The sequence below is a fragment of the Entelurus aequoreus genome, linkage group LG20, assembly GCF_033978785.1.
Source record: "Entelurus aequoreus isolate RoL-2023_Sb linkage group LG20, RoL_Eaeq_v1.1, whole genome shotgun sequence".
NCBI lineage: Eukaryota > Metazoa > Chordata > Actinopteri > Syngnathiformes > Syngnathidae > Entelurus > Entelurus aequoreus.
Window position 1 is genome coordinate 34,512,846 of NC_084750.1, and position 8,480 is coordinate 34,521,325.

General features: G+C 34.4%; 1 protein-coding gene across 4 annotated transcripts in view; it reads right to left on the reverse strand.

Moving 5' to 3' along the window:
- tmem268 (transmembrane protein 268) overlaps positions 1–8,480 on the reverse strand; it is a 48,457-nt gene that overhangs the window by 15,636 nt on the left and 24,341 nt on the right. For 3 of the 4 annotated variants that reach the window (XM_062030005.1, XM_062030002.1, XM_062030004.1), the window contains exon 1: positions 4,469–4,663. The exons of the other annotated variant lie outside the window; for it this stretch is intronic. The gene's annotated coding sequence lies outside the window, so the exon portion shown is untranslated. Of the gene's footprint in view, positions 1–4,468; positions 4,664–8,480 lie in introns of those variants that run through there. 4 annotated transcript variants of the gene reach the window in all.

Genomic DNA, 8,480 nt, shown 5'->3' on the forward strand with positions numbered 1-8,480 from the left:
ATTAGCACTACACACAAGTCAATAACATCAACGAAACTCACTTTTATGCATTAATGCACAAAGTCAAAAGTTTGGTGGACAAAATGAGACAGAAAAAGGATAAAACACGTCCTAGGAAGTCGGAGAAAGTTATATATGTAAACAAAGTAAGGTGAGTTCAAGGACTGCCAAAATTAGTAGGACAAAACGGCGCTCGCCAAATACTCGAATCAGTGAAGCATGTTTAATACAAACAGTGTGCTTTATAACAATTAGGGAGGTTTGGAAGTCCTGTTTTGGGCTTGTCTGGCGAACTTCCTGTTTTATGTTGAAAGTCTAATCCTCCTCTCGTTTCAGGCCACTTGCCCTTCCTCCTGTCTGTTGTCTTTTCGGGCGGCAGTAGAGCGGCCGTGCCAGCAACTTGAGGGTTCCAGGTTCGATCCCCGCTAGTCACTGCCGTTGTGTCCTTGGGCAAGACACGTTACCCACCTGCTCCCAGTGCCACCCACACTGGTTTAAATGTAACTTAGATATTGGGTTTCACTATGTAAAGCGCTTTGAGTCACTAGAGAAAAGCGCTATATAAATATAATTCCCTTCACTTTTCTGATTGCCTGATTGTGCCCACCTGTGTCACCCTCCCTCATGTGTGTATATAGCCCTCGTCTTCCCCTGTCTTGTTGCCAGAGTATATCGTCTGATCGTGTACCTCCAGCCGTCTTGTCCAAGTCGCTAAGTATTGCCTTGCTTTATTCTTTGCTTTCTTTGTACCCTCTGAAGAAGAGTGATTTTGATTTGCTAAAGTTTTTTGATCAGTTTTTTTGAGCTAGTTTCATAGTGCTCTGCCTTCTTTTTTCCCTCCTCTTGTAGCGCTTTAATTTGTACTTTTCTTAGCCCTTTATAGTGTAGTTCTGTTTATAGCTTTTTGTCTCCTCTTGGTGAGCGATTTTCTTTTGGTGCAGTTAATCGTAGATTGTTGTTTTTTGATTATTAGATCCGTGTAGATTTTGCTATCGCCTTTTTTCCTCCCTCGGGAGAGATTTTCCGTTTATTGTTTTTCGCCCTGTGCTACGTTTCCTTTTTTACTCTCGTGTTCAAGTTTAGAGTTCATAGCCATTTGTTTATTCATTCGATCTGAAAAGTTCTCAGAAACTGTTGAATGAAAAGCCTGTGTCAACATTTCCCGTCTGCAACTGAGTCCTCATTCAAGGCCTAACATATGAGAAAATAGAGAAAATAATCAAACCCAGAAAGCGGGGGGAAATATGGGAGTTTCCAGGACAAAATGAAAAAGTTGACGATATAAGTAAACAACATTTATGATACGTCTGACCTGAATTTTTTCAACATATATATATATATATATATATATATATATATATATATATATATATATATATATATATATATATATATATATATATATATATATATATATACAAACACAGAGGTTATTTCATCCCCACAAGCCTGTTTCGCAGGTTTCCCTGGGGTACTTTTCCTTGTTGATGTCTCAAGAAGGGTAGAAATACAACACACACACACACACATACACACAAATTAGAACAAGGACACACAGATCTGATTACACACACCCAGATTGAGATCCGCATTTGCAAATTGTTTTGCAATAATAATACTTCCATACCAGTCCGCCAAATTTGTACTACTAGCGTCCCCAGGAAATAAAAACGCACAATATCATTAATTTTTGTATTTTTATTTTTTTTATTAAGCAAAGTGTCCTACACGTTGATCTGATTGCATATTTCATAAACAACAATTCAAGTTTAATTTAAACTACTTTAAACCCTGTAAAAATAGCATTTGTTGCTTGTTTCTGATTCCTAAAATTAGATACCATTAACCATGTGGGGACACTTTTAATTGTAATTATCTTCAGGCAACAATTTTTTAAAGTTTTATTTTTTTTACCCTTTTGAAGGCCTTTTGATCAGATAATGTCACCGGTTTAAATAAGTGAAACAACTCGTTATGCAAATTTATAACAATTGAAAGCAGTGAGATCATTTGACTAAAAAGCTCTGTTTGGTATTTTTGTTTAGGGCTGAAATTTATATATATATATATATATATATATATATATATATATATATATATATACACAGTATATACATTTTTAATCAACAAACACATTTGTTGTTTATTTAACAATTTTAATAATTAAATAAAACAACAAATAATTTAACAACAAACAACAATGTAATTATATCAACAAAAAAATACACAGCAATTATTCCTTCATGCTCAATACAATTAAAGTCAATAGTGAAAAATAAGTAAACTAAAGTAAAGTCTGTCAATTCTGGCGACTGGAAAATAAAAGTTTTTTTATTTACAGTAAAAATAATGGCCCTAGATTTTACGGTTAATAACTGGCAGCTCAATCACCAGAATGTTACAGTAAAAAATAATAGTTGTACCATTCTTTCATTTACATTAATGCACTGTAAAAACCGTGACTGAGTATTTTACAATAAAAAACTTGCAGCTCAGGCGCCAGAGTTTTTATTTACAGTTTTTCTATTTACTGTAAATTCAACGGCAGTGCATTTCACGATATAAAAACTGGCAGCTCAGTCGCCAGAATTTTATCGTAAAATAACAATGGCACCCTTTTTTCTACTTGCAGTAATTCTGTGTAAAGAAAACATCGTAAATTTTACGGTAAAATCCTGGCGACTGAGCTGCCAGTTTTATACCGTCAAATCTACAATCGTTGTTCTGACAGTGCATTGAAATAACAAAATATTGGTATTTATTTGTGACTCGGACAAGAGGAAAGAAGTTGACATGCTTATTATGTTTAACAGGCAACTAAATACAATTGATCAGTGTTTCTTTATCATAAGGGCTTCACAAAATATCTGTTTCTCAGCAGGGGTCCGTATGGGCCGTAGTTATAATCAATTGCAATACAAATTAACACCACTAGTGGCAGTAATGACAATCCATCCATTTTCTAAACTAAACTCATAGAGACGTTTCTCAAGTGCAAAAATTAAGACTAAAGTGGTGAAGCTGTATATTAAATTGCACTTGAGCTGCCAGTTTTATACCGTCAAATCTACAATTGTTGTTCAGATCAATGATACCACTTTTATCAACAGATTTTTTTACACTGTAAAAAAAGCAAAAATCTACCATTGACTCTTATTAAAACATTTTTTTTACCCCAACGCCCTCCTGTGTCCGAGGACTTATTACCTGACTTTTTAAACAATGTACCAATATCCACAATAAAACAAAATGAACAACACAACATAAAAACACAAGATAGAAGAGAACTGAAAAATATCAATCTTATCAAGTATTGACCCGATACTGACTCCGTTCAGCCCATAATTTTATGTTGGGTTTTTTTTCAATAATATATCACTTACACAACAGTTGTTTTTTTTTGGTCATCAATTTTGTATTATGAATTCTGGAAGAAATTGCATTAGACCAGTGGTTCTTAACCTGGGTTCGATCGAACCCTAGGGGTTCGGTGAGTCGGTCTCAGGGGTTCGGCGGAGGTCAAAACACACCCGACTCATCGTGTAAATACAAACTTCTCCTTATCGGCGTATTACGGATACATCAACAGCTGACTGATTTGCAGGTGTATAATTTGTTGTGAGTTTATGCACTGTGTTGGTTTTGTTCTTTGAACAAGGTGATGTTCATGCACGGTTCATTAAAAAAAACATGGTAACACTTTAGTATGGGGAACATATTCACCTTTAATTAGTTGCTTATTAACATGCAAATTAGTAACATATTGGCTCTTAACTAGTCATTATTAAGTACTTATTAATGCCTTATTCGGCATGGCCTTATTATAACCCTAAAACTAACCAAATAACTCTAAATTAAGTCTTTATTCCTTAGAATATGTTCCCCTTGTGTCCAAATAACTCTAAATTTAGTCTTTGTTACTTAGAAAATGTTCCCCATACTAAAATGTTACCAAAAACATATAACTTTGTCTTGAATTTGAAATTATTTTTTTTAAATTTTTCACTAAAGAAGGGTTCGCTGAATGCGCATATGAAACTGGTGATGTTCGGTACAGCCAACAAGGTTAAGAACCACTGCATTATACACATTCTATATGGAACTGGAAGAACATCAATTAATAGCTCAACCAAACCAAGTTGAGGAAAACAGAAGAAGATTCAATGTGGAAAACAAGCAAGCAGTCCGAGACCATCACACTGTATGTCATAATCATTTCATAAAATGAAAGACTAATGCCACACACTTAAAGATATGTATTTTTGCATTTACAGCAACCAGTATCGTCTGTATGTGAGTATCAAATACTGTATCCATATTTATATCGTATATGTGGTTTTTTTTAGCGAGCCTCTATAAGCCCAGGTTTTAAGAGGTTAAAGATGGCAAAACCAATTCAATATAAGTAAGCACATTACATAATCAATTCAGTTTTAGGCAAACAAGAAATAGGTCAGACGTATCCTACCTGCTTTCAAGGTCAAAGTGCTGTCATGGTAATGACAAAATAGTTTTATTCCTGCCCGTGTGCCATTTTCTTTTAGCAGTTGTTTTGTAGATAATTCTGCAAGATAATGTCAGGCAGACTGAGGCGTACCATATATGTAACTTTCGCTCTCTCTCGCTCTCTTTTTCTGGCGTGTGACTCAGCTCAGCATGGCCTCATGACCACTGGAATGCTGTTCACGCTTCTACGTCACATTTGGGGAAATGTGAACATGCGGAGCGTTAAAAACAAAACCTAAATGAAGCCCAGTATTGCTTCTAAGGCAGTTCAGTTCAGTTCAGTTCAGTTTCGGTTTATTTGGAACATGCATACGATACAATGTAATGCATCACATATTTCATATTGTTTCCTTACAGCACGTCCGAAAAGGAGTAGGAAGAAGCAGAGCTTATTTAATCCTTCCCCTTTTCATACCATAGCAATTTTATCCCATTTCCTTGTTTTCTGTAACAGAACAGTGAATACATAAATAATAAATAGATAATATACCATAGTAAGTAAACAAATATTAAATACATAAATAATCTTTATCTCATAAAAAAAAAGGGTTCAAGATGTTCATCATAATTATTGTTCTGTGTACTTTGTGAACACTTGTAATATATATATATATATATATATATATATATATATATATATATATATATATATATATATATATATATATATATATATATATATATATATATATATATATATATATATATATATATATGGTGTAGGGCTGCAACAACTAATCGATTAAAATCGATGATAAAAATAGTTGCAGATTAATTTAGTCATCGATTCGTTGGATCTATGCTATGCGCATACGCAGAGGCTTTTTATTTCTATTTTTTTAATTTAAATTTAATTAAAAACATTTTTTAATAAACCTTTATTTATAAACTGCAACATTTACAAACAGCTGAGAAACAATAATCAAAATAAGTATGGTGCCAGTATGCTGTTTCTTTTCAATAAAATACTGGATAGGATAGAAATGTAGTTTGTCTCTTTTTTCCGATTATTAATCGATTAATCGAAGTAATAATCGACAGATTAATCGAGTATCAAATTAATCATTAGTTGCAGCCCTAATATGGTGGTATTCAAAAAGGGACCTAGGGCATTGGATTGGTTTTAGAATCTTTAAAAAGCTCCTATCCTGCTTTTTTCTGGTGCTTTTAAAACGCTATTGGATCCCAGTGTGGCACTAAAGTATAAATCTCATTCTTCTTCTCTTGGCCAACATGCTTGGAGTCCGCAGCCTGCTCGACCCTGTTTTTGATTGGTCAGGGGTCAGCTCGGAGCTACATGTTAATAGTTATTAGCGAGCAGTAAAAACGTGCTTAGATATTGCTTATAATTGGATGAATATTGGAGCAATGGAAAAAAGTGACATTAGGCCAGCAGTACTGATTCTGGAGGCCCTGCGTAGATGAGAGTGACAGATTAGATTCGCATGGCAAAATAGGGATGCTCTGATCAGTGTTTTTTGCTGCCAATTCCAAACCCGATCATCCACGAGTGAGATCGTCCGATACCAATATCGATAGCGATCACAGGTATTATATTTACATTTTTCAATGTATTTACGATAAGTGCTATTACAGGTTGACAATATGGTCTGAGGTTGGCGAAGACATCGTTTTTAAGTCTATGAAAAAAGCGGCAATGTTGTCAGCATTAGAAGGGCCCTTTAATAGGAATGAAAGGTAGATTAAAAAAAACAAAACATGTCCAGTACAGGCCAAAAGTTTGGACACACCTTCTCATTCAATGCGTTTTCTTTATTTTCATGACTATTTACATTGTAGATTGTCACTGAAGGCATCAAAACTATGAATGAACACATGTGAAATGAAAACCATTTCAGGTGACTACCTCTTGAAGCTCATCGAGAGAATGCCAAGAGTGTGCAAAGCAGTAATCAGAGCCAAGGGTGGCTATTTTGAAGAAACTAGAATATAAAACATGTTTTCTGTTATTTCACCTTTTTTTGTTAAGTACATAACTCCACATGTGTTCATTCATAGTTTTGATGCCTTCAGTGACAAATTTAATTTGAGTAATGTCATGTTTAAAATATGATGATTATCAAATGATGAACACTATAGAACAGTGGTGTCAAACCCATTTTCATTGAGGGCCACGTCGCAGTTATGGCTGCCCCCCAGAAGGCGGCATGTAACAGTGAATATTTACGAATATAAACGGATAATCGCCTTATGATTTTATTACAAAATTGCCTACGCATTTATAGTATATATTTTTCGAAGAACAAGAACAAACACATTTAGTAAGAAATATGAAGTGCTTTATAAACACACATTATTTCCAGGCTTCCACTGGTTTTATTAAATGATGTGAACATGTTTAAAAAACAACACACTATAACAACACAAACAACACACTATAACGGGTGTCAAACAAGTTTTAATTGAAGGCCACATTGCAGTTTTGGCTGGCCACCCCCGAGTGTTTCAGTAGTGTGTGTGAGAGCAGGGGCGCCGAAAAGGGGGGGGTAAAGGAGACGGATTCTAGGGGCCCATGATGGAGGGGGGCCCAGAGAGGCCCCTAATGATGATGAAATTATAATACAGAAAAAATAATGGGGGCCCTGTAAAGATCTTTTTCATGGGGCCCAAAATCCCTAGCAGCGCCCCTGTGTGAGAGTGTTTCAGTGGTGTGTGTGAGAGACAAAAATGTCAGTTGTTTGTGAGCATTTCAGTAGTGTATGTAAGAGGTAATTCTGAATAATGTCCCTAACAGCCCCTCATACCCGAGGGCCGCTTGTAACAGTCAATATTTATGAATAAAAACGTATAATCATCTCATATTATTACACAATTGCCCATGCATTCTTTTTTTTTTATTAACAAATTGATGGATAATCTGCTTTAAAAAGCATTCAGTGCATTTTTCTGTTAAATTTAGTAGGGAAGATAACATGCTTTACTGACGCACATTATTTGCAGGCTTTCGTGGGCCACATAAAATGATGGGCAGGGGCCAGATTTGGCCCTGGGCCTTGAGTTTGACACCTGTGCTCTAGAAGAACCACTTCAATAATTTGTGGCTGTGTTTATACTTTACACTTAACTATTTCAACAACAATATAATACAACATTTCACATATGAAAAAACACCATCTTTCAGAACGACAACAATATGAATATAAAAATTTTTAAAAAAGTATTTTTTTTTACATAAAAATGTTCTTTGTTAGTTGCCAAATTTTTCAAACAATACACAAAACTTTAAACCAAAATTACCGTAAAGAAAGGAAAGAGAAAAAAAATGAACAACAAATATGTTAGAGGTATCACAGTTGAAAGACAACGAAACAAGTAAAATCGTCATACTATACTTTTAAAATTTGTCTTTGATTGAAATGTATTTATAATGCGACCCCAAGAGGGACAAGCGGTAGAAAATGGATGGATGTTTATTATTTAGAATGTGGGAAGCTTTTAAGGCCTTTTTGCTTTTCTTCGCCATCGTTTTTGTACACTGATTGATGACGCAAATTCTGGTGCTGCCCCAAATGCATGTTGTGACCATAGACGTCAATAATAAAAATATGGAAGTTGCCCATTTAGGATTTAAAGTCATTTGGCTGGAAAATTATTCGGACAAATGACTCATAAAAAGTTAATTGGTTATGTTCTTCTTGCAGCAACAAAGATTAGGTGTAGGTTACTTAGAATTGTTATTGATTCCGGAAATGTTTGGTATTATTATCATATTACAATACAAGTACAGTAGCACTCTGTAATATATACAATATCAACATTTATAAATATGAAAACATTACCATCAATTCCCCACCTGTCTATTATATGAATGATGAGTGTGTTCTACTCACATTTAATCATTTTCGGGCTATATCCAATACAGAATGTAAAAAAAAAAAATTTGACATAGACATTTTTTCAAGCATAATTGTTTTCATGTTTAAAATATGGCGATTAAAAAATGATAAACGCTG